Source organism: Tachysurus vachellii, chromosome 17 (genome assembly GCF_030014155.1).
Source record: "Tachysurus vachellii isolate PV-2020 chromosome 17, HZAU_Pvac_v1, whole genome shotgun sequence".
In the NCBI taxonomy this organism is placed as follows: domain Eukaryota; kingdom Metazoa; phylum Chordata; class Actinopteri; order Siluriformes; family Bagridae; genus Tachysurus; species Tachysurus vachellii.
The window spans coordinates 17,846,220-17,861,446 of NC_083476.1; positions in this window are offsets into that span (position 1 = coordinate 17,846,220).

The window sequence follows — 15,227 nt, forward strand, 5'->3', positions numbered from 1 at the left end:
AATATTTATACACACAATATTATAAAGTAACTATACACTATGCAATGTCTCAAACACAACTTTTTAAACTCTCTTTACACACAATATTTTTACACAAAAACATTTAAAATCATCAATACACACAATATTTTACCCTTTCAAAACACAAAAATACTTAGAATTATGTGTCTACTCAATATTTGTCATTTTCTACACATGAAATATTGTAAACTAACTATACTCACATTTTTACAATTTTTATACACACCAAATATTTCCTATACACTTCAATAGCAAAAATGATTTTAAATAATTGATACACACGTTACCCTTTCTGTATGCACGATATGCACTTTTTAAACAAACAAGACTTAAGACTATCTATACAAACATTGTTGCACTTTCTATATATACACACACAATACCTTATGTTTATACATATACAATGTTTTACACTACCTATAGATACAAATGTCTACACTGTTTATACACAAAATAATTTAAAATTATCAATACACAATATTAAACCCTTTCAAAACACAGTTTTGCCCTTTTTAAACAAACAAAACCTAAGAATATCCAAACAAACAGTTTTAACACTTTCCATATATACTTTTACAATATTTATACACACAATATTATAAAGTAACTATACACTATGCAATGTCTCACACTGTCAGGCCCCCAGATCCGGTGGAAAGGAGACAGACCCGTCGGCAGGATAGCTTCAAATGATAGGGGTTTAATACACAAGGGAAACAAACAGACATCCACACGACACGGGGAACTAACGTAACTTAATCTAACTTAAATACACTAATGAATCCGCGCCGCCATTGGCAACGCGGCTCACATAAATACACACACACAGTCAATCACAGGATGGGAAACAGGTGAGGATACAGGGAGGAGCGGACGAAGGCGTGGCAGACACGTGACAATAATAAAAACATTCGCACGTGTCCAAAGGTCCGCGCTGATCCCTGACAGAACCCCCCCCTTAAGGCGCGGCTCCCGAAGTGCCAAAACCCGACAAGGTCCAGGAGGGGGGGCGAGGCCCACGGTGATTGGCAGGTGAGGGGAGCAAGGACGACGGCGAGGCCAGTGGGGGGAGCAAGGACCACGGCGAGGTAGGCGAGGGGAGCCAAGGCACACGGCGAGGTAGGCGAGGGGAGCAGGGCACACGGCGGCGCAGCCAAAGAGGGCCGAGCGACGTCCACAGCCGAGCTGAAGGGCCGAAGCGACGTCCGCATCCGAGCTGAAGGGCCGAGCGAAGTCCACAGCCGAGCTGTAGGGCCGAGTGACGTCCACCGCCGAACTGAGGTGCCGAGCAACATCCCCCGACGCACCACGGTCAAACCCCCGCCTCGGCGACCTGAGAAAAGGGGCGGGAGGGCGGGAAGGATCCTCCGCCTCGGGCCCGCAGCACCCCCCGCGGAAAGAGTGAAGCGACGTCCTCCTCGGGATCTGTACCGGAAACGGAGCGGCGTCCTTCACCGGAAACGTGCGGGGCGATGCCGCAGGGCACCAAAAAAAAAGGGGGGCCAACCAGGATGACGACATCCTCCGCGAACGTGGTGAGGATGTCACTGGACTCAGGCCCGGAAGGACTGACGGAACAGTCCAGGGGGGAAGGATCCTCCGCCTCGGACCTGCAGCACCCCCCGCGGAAAAAGTGAAGCGACGTCCTCCTCGGGATCTGTACCGGAAACAGAGCGGCGTCCTTCACCGGAACATGCGGGGCGATGCCGCAGGGCACCAAACAAAAAAAAAAAAAAAAAGGGGGGCCAACCAGGATGACGACATCCTCCGCGAACGTGGTGAGGCGACGTCCTCCTCGGGATTGACCGGAAACGGATCGGCGTCCTTCCCCGGAGAAAAAAAAAGGAAGAAAAAGAAAGAAAAAAAAGCCGGTCCGAGCTGGAAGCTATCCTGCTGGGTCTGCTGGGTCTTAAGGCGGATTCATTCTGTCAGGCCCCCGGATCCGGTGGAAAGGAGACAGACCCGTCGGCAGGATAGCTTCAAATGATAGGGGTTTAATACACAAGGGAAACAAACAGACATCCACACGACACGGGGAACTAACGTAACTTAATCTAACTTAAATACACTAATGAATCCGCGCCGCCATCGGCAACGCGGCTCACATAAATACACACACACAGTCAATCACAGGATGGGAAACAGGTGAGGATACAGGGAGGAGCGGACGAAGGCGTGGCAGACACGTGACAATAATAAAAACATTCGCACGTGTCCAAAGGTCCGCGCTGATCCCTGACACACACACGTTTTAAACTATCTTTACAAACAATAATTTTATGCCATCGATATGGATGTATCCTCACTGAACAGGAATATACACTGGAGTTGTGCTCAGCATGAGTCTTCACTGTGATTTTCTGAAAAGATAGATGCCTATTGATAAAAAAAAAAAAAAAAAAAAGATTACTGTTAAAGTTATATTTCCTGAAAATCACAGTGATGCAGACCCTTGTGTCTAAAGAGTTGAGGAGGATTATTGTGCCTCATGCTGAGCCCTTATCAAGTGTATTCAGTTTTTATAAACCTATACAAACAATCTTTCACCCCACCTATAGACACAAATGTCTACACTTTTTATACACAAAAACATTTAAAATGATCAATACACACAATATTTTACCTTTTTAAAGCACAAATAGTTTTGCACTTTTTAAACAAACAAAACCTATGAATATCCAAACAGTTTTTACACTTTTATAAATATATATATATATACACACACACACTTTTACAATATTTATACACACAGTATTATAAAGTAACTATACACTATGCAATGTCTCACACAACTTTAAACTATCTTTACACACAATATTTTTACACCATCGATATGGATGTATCTTTACGGAAAAGGAATATACACTGGAGTTGGACTCAGCATGAGTCTTCACTGTGATTTTCTGTAAAAATACATGCCTATTGATTGTTGTTTGAAATAAAAACAAAAATATGGCCATAAATTACTGTTAGAGTTATACTTTCTTGAAAATCACAGTGATGTAGACCCTTGTGTTTAAAGAGTTGAGGAGGAATATTAAAATATTTAAAATTATCAATACACACAATATTTTACCTTTTTAAACCACACAGTTTTGCAATTTTTAAACAAGCAAAACCTAAGAATATCCAAACAAAAGGTTTTTCCACTTTCTATATATACACTTTTACAATATTTATACACAGTATTATAAAGTTACTTTACACTATGCAATGTCTCACAACTTTTTAACTTTTTTTAAATCTCTACACACAATATTGTTACACAAAATCATTTAAAGTTATCAATACACACAATATTTTACCCTTTCAAAACACACAGTTTTGCACTTTTTAAACAAACTAAGCCCAAGGATATTTAAACAAAACGTTTTTACACTTATCACACATATATTATATATATATATATACTTTTACAATATTTATACACACAATACCTTATAATGTTTATACATATACAATGTTTTACACTACCTATAGATACAAATGTCTGCACTGTTTATACACAAAATCATTTAAAATTATCAATACACAATATTAAATGCTTTCAAAACACAGTTGTGCACTTTTTAAACAAAAAAAACCTAAGAATATCCAAACAAACAGTTTTAACACTTTCTATATATACTTTTACAATATTTATACACACAATATTATAAAGTAACTATACACTATGCAATGTCTCACACACAACTTTTTAAACTATCTTTGAACACAATATTTTTACACCATCGATATGGATGTATCTTTACGGAAAAGGAATATACACTGGAGTTGGACTCAGCATGAGTCTTCACTGTGATTTTCTGTAAAAATACATGCCTATTGATTGTTGTTTGAAATAAAAACAAAAATATGGCCATAAATTACTGTTAGAGTTATACTTTCTTGAAAATCACAGTGATGTAGACCCTTGTGTTTAAAGAGTTGAGGAGGAATATTAAAATATTTAAAATTATCAATACACACAATATTTTACCTTTTTAAACCACACAGTTTTGCAATTTTTAAACAAGCAAAACCTAAGAATATCCAAACAAAAGGTTTTTCCACTTTCTATATATACACTTTTACAATATTTATACACAGTATTATAAAGTTACTTTACACTATGCAATGTCTCACAACTTTTTAACTTTTTTTAAATCTCTACACACAATATTGTTACACAAAATCATTTAAAGTTATCAATACACACAATATTTTACCCTTTCAAAACACACAGTTTTGCACTTTTTAAACAAACTAAACCCAAGGATATTTAAACAAAACGTTTTTACACTTATCACACATATATTATATATATATATATATATATATATACTTTTACAATATTTATACACACAATACCTTATAATGTTTATACATATACAATGTTTTACACTACCTATAGATACAAATGTCTGCACTGTTTATACACAAAATCATTTAAAATTATCAATACACAATATTAAATGCTTTCAAAACACAGTTGTGCACTTTTTAAACAAAAAAAACCTAAGAATATCCAAACAAACAGTTTTAACACTTTCTATATATACTTTTACAATATTTATACACACAATATTATAAAGTAACTATACACTATGCAATGTCTCACACACAACTTTTTAAACTATCTTTGAACACAATATTTTTACACCATCGATATGGATGTATCTTTACGGAAAAAGAATATACACTGGAGTTGGGCTCAGCATTAGTCTTCACTGTGATTTTCTGAAAAGATACATGTCTATTGATTGTTGTTTGAAATAACAAAAATATGGCCGTAAATTACTGTTAAAGTTATATTTTCTTGAAAATCACAGTGATACAGACCCTTGTGTCTAAAGAGTTGAGGGGGAATATTAAAATATTTAAAATTATCAATACACACAATATTTTACCTTTTTAAAGCACACAAAGTTTTACAATTTTTAAACAAAACCTAAGAATATCCAAACAAACAGTTTTAACACTTTCTATATATACTTTTACAATATTTATACACACAATATTATAAAGTAACTATACACTATGCAGTGTCTCACACACAACATTTTAAACTATCTTTACACACATTTTTAGGCCATTGATATGGATGTATCCTTTTGTCTAAAGAGTTGAGGAGGATTATTGTGCCTCATGCTGAGCCCCAATCCAGTGTAAAAAGTTTTTATATACCTATACAAACAAACAATCTTTCACACAACTTTTTAAACTATCTTTGCACACAATATTTTTACGCATCGATATGGATGTATCTTTACTGAACAGGAATATACACTGGAGTTGGGCTCAGCATGAGTCTTCACTGTGATTTTCTGTAAAGATAGATGCCTATTGATTGTTATTTAAAATAAAAACAAAAATATGGCCATAGATTACTGTTAAAGTAATATTTTCTTGAAAATCACAGTGATGCAGACCCTTGTGTCTAAAGAGTTGAGTAGGATTATTGTGCCTCATGCTGAGCCCAGTCCAGTGTATTCAGGATTTATATACCTACACAAACAATCTTTCACCCCACCTATTGACACAAATGTCTACACTTTTTATACACACAAAATATAAAATAATCAATACACACAATAATTTACCCCACACAGTTTTGCACTTTTTAAACAAACAAAACCTAAGGATATCTAAACAAACAGTTTTAACACTTTCTATATATACTTTTACAATATTTATACACACAATATTATAAAGTAACTATACACTATGCAATGTCTCACACACAACTTTTTAAACTATCTTTACGCACAATATTTTTACGCAATCAATATGGATGTATCTTCACTGAACAGGAATATACACTGGAGTTGGGCTCAGCATGAGTCTTCACTGTGATTTTCTGTAAATATACATGCCTATTGATTGTTGTTTGAAATAAAAACAAAAATATGGCTGTAGATTACTGTTAAAGTAATATTTCCTGAAAATCACAGTGATGCAGACCCTTGTGTCTAAAGAATTGCAGAGGATTATTGTGCCTCATGCTGAGCCCCAATCCAGTGTATCCAGTTTTTACGCTATCTATACATACAATATTTTAGACTTTCAACACACAAAAATACTTACAATTATTTGTCTACACAATATTTGACATTTTCTACACATGCACTATTGTAAAATATCTATACTCACATTTTTACAATTTTTATACAAATGATTTTGCAAACAATACTTCACACTTTCTATAAACACAATGTTTTGCACTTTTTTTAAACAAACAAATAAGACTTGACTGTCTATGCAAAAAAATTCACTTTCTATATATACATCTTGCAATATTCATACACACAATATTATAACATATCTATACACAATGCACACATTATGCACACATTATAATAATAGATTGTATAGATTATTTTCAATATGTTCATTCATATTTATATATATATATATATATATATATATATATAAATATGAATGAACATATTGAAAATAATCTATTGTGTGTGTGTGTGTATATATATATATATATATATATATATATATATATATATATATATACACACACACACACACACACACACACATACACAGTGGAACAAAATAACGTATCTTAATAATAACGTATCAAAATAACTTTCTGTCGTCTACAGACGAGCTCGAGCTCGTGAACAACAGCTCGCGGTTTTAAAAAAAAACATTTCAGTTTATACATATTATTTATATAAACTTTGCTTCATACACATCTAGAATCTGTCTGATTATATTGTTATACTTAATCGTAACTACTATCACGATACTGGGCTTGTTTATTTTTCATTCATTCATTCATTCATCTTCTACCGCTTATCCGAACTACCTCGGGTCACGGGGAGCCTGTGCCTATCTCAGGCGTCATCGGGCATCAAGGCAGGATACACCCTGGACGGAGTGCCAACCCATCACAGGGCACACACACTCTCATTCACTCATGCAATCACACACTAGGGACAATTTTCCAGAGATGCCAATCAACCTACCATGCATGTCTTTGGACTGGGGGAGGAAACCGGAGTACCCGGAGGAAACCCCTGAGGCACGGGGAGAACATGCAAACTCCACACACACAAGGTGGAGGCGGGAATCGAACCCCGACCCTGGAGGTGTGAGGCGAACGTGCTAACCACTAAGCCACCGTGCCCCCCCTTGTTTATTTTTATAAAATAAATTAAATTTAAAACGAAATCATCCGTCAATCGGTGCTAATGATACACTTGTGGATTTAAACATTAGCTAAATTGCTAATCGATACACGATTAGCAATTTATATAAACTAAATACAGTTGAGTAAAAACATTTCCCAGATTCGTTTCTAATTAATTACGCCTTTATAAAGCGAAATTTGTGTCAGTGGACTGTTTTATATCCTACCTCGTTGTTACTGCCGGTTTTTTTTTCGCTGTTTAAATCAATTGCGTTGTGGGTCAGGTGACGGCGCATCACATTCTCATGTGACCTCCATGTATAAATACTTTATCTACTTTTTTGTGGAAAGATAGTAATTAAAAAAGTCACCTGTATGAGTCATCGAGGTTACTGCTACTGAACTCTTAGCTTTGTGAGCTCGTATGAAACTTCGTACTAGCTCTGATTCTATTAGTTCTAGAACAGTTTTGAATATTTACAAAAACGTTCGCGCGTCAAATGCCTGCTGAGAGCTGATTGGCTGTTAGCAAACATTTGTTTTTTTAGTGTAATTGATTAGTGCATACAATATTTTACAATATTTAAACACACATGGCTTAGGACTATCTATTAAAACATTTTTTACACTTTCTATATATGCTTTATAATATGCATACAAACAATATTTAAATCATCTATACACTTTCTCTTGATGAAAACATACAAAAATGTTCCCACGTAAAAATGCCTGCTGAGAGCTGATTGGCTGATGGCAAACATTCGTTTTAGTGCATATCTTGCAATATTCATATACACTATATTATAACATAATCTATACACTGAAAAAAAATATTTGCATAGACAGTCTTTGGATTTGTTTGTTTAAAAAGTATATGTATATATTTGAATACATATACTTTTTAAACAAACAAAACCAATCCTGGGTTTGTTTATTTTTATAAAATAAATTAAATTTAAAACTATATCATCCGTCAATCGGTGCTAATGATACACTTGTGTTTTTAAACATTAGCTAAATTGCTAATCGATACACGATAGTACTAAATACAGTTGAGTAAAAACATTTCCCAGATTCGTTTCTAATTAATTACGCCTTTATAAAGCGAAATTTGTGTCAGTGGACTGTTTTATATCCTACCTCGTTGTTACTGCCGGGTTTTTTTTTCGCTGTTTAAATCAATCGCGTTGTGGGTTAGTTACACTTGTGGGTAATGATACACTTGTGAATTTAAACATTAGCTAAATTGCTAATCGATTAATTAATACTAATTAATTAATTCGTTTCCTTTTTAAAGCGAAATTTGTCAGTGGACTGTTTTATATCCTACCTCGTTGTTACTGCCGTTTTTTTTCGCTGTTTAAATAAATCGCGTTGTGGGTCACGTGACCTCCATGTATAAATATTTTATCTACTTTTTTGTGGAAAGATGGTAATTAAAAAAGTCACCTGGATGAGTCCTTGAGGTTAGTTCTACTGAACGCTTAGCTTTGTGAGCTCGTACGAAACTTCGTACTAGCTCTGATTCTATTAGTTCTAGAACAGTTCTGAATATATACAAAAACGTTCGCGCGTCAAATGCCTGCTGAGAGCTGATTGGCTGATAGCAAACATTATTTTTTTTTTAGAGTAATTGATTAGTGCATACAATATTTTACAATATTTAAACACCCAAGGCTTAAGACTATCTATAAAAACCTTTTTACACTTTCTATATATGCTTTATAATATACATACAAACAATATTTAAATCATCTATACACTATACACTTTCTCTACATGAAAACATATACAGAAATGTTCCCCAGTAAAAATGCCTGCTGAGAGCTGATTGGCTGATAGCAAACATTTCTTTTAGTATAATTGAAGTACAAATCCACTTATAAATTTTCACATAGATAACTTGAACCATGTTACATTTCCTAAGCCATAATTCTACCTGTCACAAAATTTCATGTCTCCATGTTTTGGTCTATGCAATTTGCTTTAAGACAGAATAATAATGATTTTATTACTACTAAATAATTGTAATATGATACACACACCATGCCAACCTTACCCTGAAACCCTCATGGATACTTACTCTGAAAGGAATGTGTGGCTGCAAAATTTCAGAACCTGGACTCACCTGGAACCAGATACACCTCAAGCTCTCCCACCCAGACCTGCTCCATACAATGCAATTTATATAGAATGATGCATGGACTTGTTGCTCTACAATAAAATGTGAATGTTGGAGCCACCCTTCTTTTCTGGACTTTGAGAGTCACAAACAGCTGGAACCAAATTCCTTGTATATGCCAACACACTTGGCCAATAAACCTGATTCTGATTCTAATTCTGATTCTAATTCTGATATACACATGATGCTTTATAATATGTATACATAATATTTTAAACTATATATAGAAAATGCACGTTCTATAGAATACATTTTAAATGATCTATACACTATTTTACACTTTTTATACAATCTAGACTATCTATAGATACTTTTTTACATTTTCTAATAATTAGACATATTTAAACATACAATAGTTTACATTATCAATACACAAAAATATATATATATATATATATATATATATATATATATATATATATATATATATATATATATATATATATACAATGCTTTACAATATTAGTTATTTAGTTACAATTTTAAATTATCTATACAAAATGCAAAACAATCAAAACTTTGACTATAAAATTCATACATTAATATTTTTGTATACACTTTCTATACAAATAATATTTTACAATATTTATACATATAATATTTTACAATATTTATACAAACAATATTTTACACTTTCAATAGACAAAAATAGTTACAATTATCTATATATTTATTTATATTTGTAAACAATATTTTACATATTCAACATCTGCAATATTGTAATTTATCTTACATTTTTTTACAGTTTTTACACACAAATTATATTAAATATCCTATAGACACAGTGTTTTACACTACATAAACAATTTTCTTCACTTTCTATACACATAAATGTTAACAAAAATATACACAAAAATGTTACAAAAATATTTCAAATAATTGATACACACAATATTTTAAATTATTTCTCTATATACACTATATGCACTTTTTAAACATGAGTCTCATGAGAAAAGTGATGTTTTGCCCATTTGTTTTGCCCATTGTAAATTGTTTATTGCTTTCACATTTTATTCATTACAGGTTAGATGAAATCACCCAGTCAAATTTACATTAAAACTCTTCACCCAGTCAGCAAAACAGGTGCAAAACAAACTGCAAATCATATTGAACTTTATAGAACACCTTGCGGTTTGTATTGAAATACCTCTCATGTGTCCTGTTTTTGGTCTTATCACCGTCTTTTAGTAAAAGGGGGCTTCAAAATGATTTTGTTTGGAAACATAGATCAAGAAGGTGGCAGGTCAATGAGGAGCGAAGAGAACATCAGAGAGAGATGGAGAATAATATATTTCTATAAAGGTTTAAAAAATAAAGAATACTAAAAGTAAATCAATAAATAGAGCACACGATTAGTTGGATATGTTTGATTTTTCACACTGTACAATAAGCACATTTTCAAAATCCCAGTTTTGCAGCTGATGTCTTCATTTGTTACGATTTTCACTTTACCGTGTATACTCATTTGTAATTTAAGGATACAGACTTAAAGCACTATGTATCTAAACTTTATCTACACCATTTCAGTATTGATTGTAGGCTGTCTGTTAGTAGAGAAGGCCGGTTGTTTTTTAAGACTGCCATGCCAGAGAAAAAGGAATTGGTATCTGGCAAGCCTGTCTCTGCAGTGCCACATAGATTCTCCAATGCTTTTAAGAGTGTTTTAAGCACATTTCTCAGAGGTTGTCATTTCCTAGTCAGAATTGTCAATACAGCTGGAGTAGACTACAAAATAGAAATGCATTCACTCTTGTACTACCTTTGAGCATTTTATATATATATAATCTAATAATATATACATATATATATACATATATATATATTAATATATAATAATATATACATCAAATGTTATATATATATATATATATATATATATATATATATATATATATATATATATATATATATATTAACATTTGATGAAACGTATATTTCATTTGATGAATTTTTGCTTCAGATAGTCAACCAAATCTAGAAAGAAATCAGCTTTGCTTCACATGCAATTAAACATTGTCTTCTCTTCATCTCTCAGTGACAGTGACAAAATATCAGGTGTAGATACACTAGTCTTACTCAATTTTGCCACTTTATGCAATATTTCTTCCTCCTCCATTATGGACTGTGAGAAATTAAAGCAATGTTCTTTTCTCTACAGCTACACACAGATTTTTCAACAAAGTGAAAGATTTTTTTCTACTACCGGCATCTGGAAAGTTAGCAGGATTCACACATTGCCAAAGCAACCCCTTAGCATTAGCTCTGGTCACATAAAGGTTAGTCTGCTGCCTTAGGCTCTCAGCCAAGCCCCAGAGATGACAACTTTTTTCCAAGTCCTTTGTCTTTAGGGATAGAACTGTCTGCATTTATTTGATTTTCACACACAGAGCAAAACCATAAGGAGTTAGAATCAGGGCTTTCATGTGTGTGTATGCAAGTGTGTGTTTTAGTCTGTTTGACATTTGCTCTGACTACATCACACATTTTTTGACAGATTCTACTGACTTGCTGTCAGTGCTTCTCCACTGGCACAGGAGTAAAATATTTTTGTCTTTGGAAAATATATCACCCCGCTGATTTATCTATACTGAACACAATGGAGAATCCATGAAGTAACTGAAGTATACGTTAAAAAATAATTAACAGTCTGTGTACAGGATTGTGTATTCCTATCTCATTTCTCACCCTATCTCATTTGGGTATAACTTAAGATCCAAAATTATTTACCACAAAATTTCAAGGATTGCATAAGTATTCACCTCAGCATGTTGTAAAACCTCTCAATTTGTTGTTAGAAGTCACATAATTAGTCATGTCAAAAATCTAGACAAAATAAAAAATGCTTGTATAAGTATTAATGATTGAAGTATTCCCCCCCCCCCACTTGCTGTAAAAAATCTGAATTAATTCTTAAAAGTGACAAAATTTTATATGTATATATATATATATATATATATATATATATATATATATATATATATATATATATATATATATATATATACGTATATATATATACGTATATATATATATACGTATATATATATATACATATATATATATACGTATATATATATATATACGTATATATATATACATATAGACATATAGACACCAAAGTGCTTCACAGTGCGTTTGACATTGCACATACACTTAAAAATACACACATACACAAAGTATATATATATATATATATATATATATATATATATATATATATATATATATATATATATATATATACTTTGTGTATGTGTGTATTTTTAAGTGTATGTGCAATGTCAAACGCACTGTGAAGCACTTTGGTCAGCCTTGTGGCTGTTTGTAAATGTGCTATACAAATAATACTATTATACGAATACTGCTATACGAATGCTAGCACATTCAGCAATGGACAATTTCTTAAAGCAACTTTACAGAACATAAATGTTGGAAAAAAGTACAAAAAGTTTAACATTATACAAAGATTTATGCAAAGATTCAAGATTAATATTAGACTTTTCTTTAAATGTTTTTGTATGGGGCAACTGTGGCCAGGAAAAACTCCCTTAGATGGAGAACGAAACCTTGAGAAGAGCCAGACACAGAAGAAAACCTCATCCTTATTTGGGTGACACTGTAGGGTGTGATTATAAATTGTTATAAACAACAGATAGTGTTATTATGAATAATGTCCTTTCTACAGTCATATACAGTCTGACAATTGTCAATTGGCCTCTTCTCAGTGAAGGTAGGAAATCTTCAAGACGCAGAACACAATCGGGCACAATCTCTGCATACCAAGGGATGGGTAGAAAAACAGAAGCAAATGGAGAGGAATTAGCATAGCTGCTGTTTAAAACATTTACCAGAACTACATAATTATGTGTATCTACTGGAGCACATAATTTCCTGTCCTGGTAAGAACTCTGGCCTCTGCATTTTATAATAACTGTAGCTTATTTATTAAAGATGCAGGGCAACCACCTACAGGTAGTAATGCATTACAATAGTCCAGTCTGGAGGTCATAAATGCATGAACTAACTTCCCAGCATCAGATACAGATAGGATGTTTCTTACTGTACCTTGGCAATATTTCTAAGGTGGAAGAAGGCTGTAATATAGGCAATATAATTTTTTTGTTGCTGTCTAATATAACACCCAGGTCTTACACTGTCAAGCTAGAACTGACAGTACATCCCTCTAAATGGAAGTTGAATGGTGAAAGCTTATGTGTACTGGTTTTCGGACCGATAAGTAATATCTCTGTCTTATAGAAATAGAAAATTACAGGTCGTCTAATCTTTGATATCTTTAACACACTCGGTTAACCTGGACAATTTTGATATTTTATCTGGATTTATATGAGATATAGCTTATCCCATGTCTTCTAATGATGTTCCAGAAGAGAAGCATGTGTCTGAAAAAAGCAGCACTCCTAAATCTAACTCCATATTGCTCCATTGAAATATGGAGTCCCTGGAGCATTATGGAGCATTAAACTGGATAGTTCTCCATTTACAAAATGGTATCGATCAGAAAAGTAAGATCTAAACCATCTTTAACCAATGCCTGTCCCTGAATACCTGTGAAATTTTGTAAGCAATCTAGAAAAATGTTGTTATCTATAGTGTTGATTGCAGCACCAAGATCAAGTAGAAGTAATAATTACATCTCAATATAAATACACTTCATTTACCAGATGAATTAAATGATGAAGCAGCTTGGTGGACCTGAGATTGAACTCACAACCTTCAGATTGTTAGCCCAACACCTTAGCCTCTAGGCTACCACATGCCCACATAAACTTCATGGTTTGCTTAGACAAAATATCCAAGTGTTCAACACTTAAATACATGTAGGAAATTGAATATAGGGAATGAATATAGCATAACCAAGACTCCTAGAGGAGGCAAAAAGTCAGAGGCTGGATAAGGAGGGGATTAGTCAGAGAAGCAACCAATAAGCCATTTCGGTTGCAGCTTGTAGCACTAAACAATGTTGAAAAGTGTAAGGAGGTGAATACTTCTTCAAGGCACGAAATAGAAATTTCATTTAGATCCATTCATTTATACTCATTCATTTATGTAGAAATTCATTTATATCCATTCCTATCCCTAAATGTGGAAGCTGAAAACAGAAGTACTTTCTCAAAATGTTATTTCTTTATGCACTTAGAATAGATTTTATACTGAAAAGGGCATATTAAAGGTTTAACGGGTGAACCAACAAACAAACAAACAAACAAACAAACAAACAAACAAATAAATAAATCCAACAAGCTGTTGTGTAATCCTTTTATAAGTTAAATGAAGATTTTAATTTTAACATCATCCAACCACTAGATATTTGTTTTTATTAAGTATGCAATTATCCACATGTTTAATTAGAAGTTTCATCATTTTTATTAATACATTTTAGAATCCATTTTAAACATGAACTTGACTGATATCCATTGTTTATAGCAAAGTATTGATATTCAGCAAGACTAATGTGTGAATAAAATTTTATTTACACACATTGTTCATACCACCATCATTTAGTGTATGTCAAAGAAAGTTTTATATTTAGTTTTACATGTATTACTTTTTTTTTTGGTCTAATTTCTACACAAACAGCTCCATTAGGAAAAGCTGAGTTTCCATTTAAGAAAGAGATGCACAGACACACTGAGTCTAGCAAAAAATAATAATAATAAATAAATAAAAACGTAGAAGTCTAGTCATCTGTTGAGTGAGTTAAATGAAGTTGAACCTGCTAACACGATGTAAATTTGATTGAAAAGAAGCTAAGTGGATTCAGAGACGCGCGCCATGGACTAGAGGAGACATGGAAAAAATTGGATTTGGTGGAAGAGACCAAAGAGAACAAAGCATGGGGGGTGGGGGTGGTTTAATTATGTGGAAAATAAAAATAAG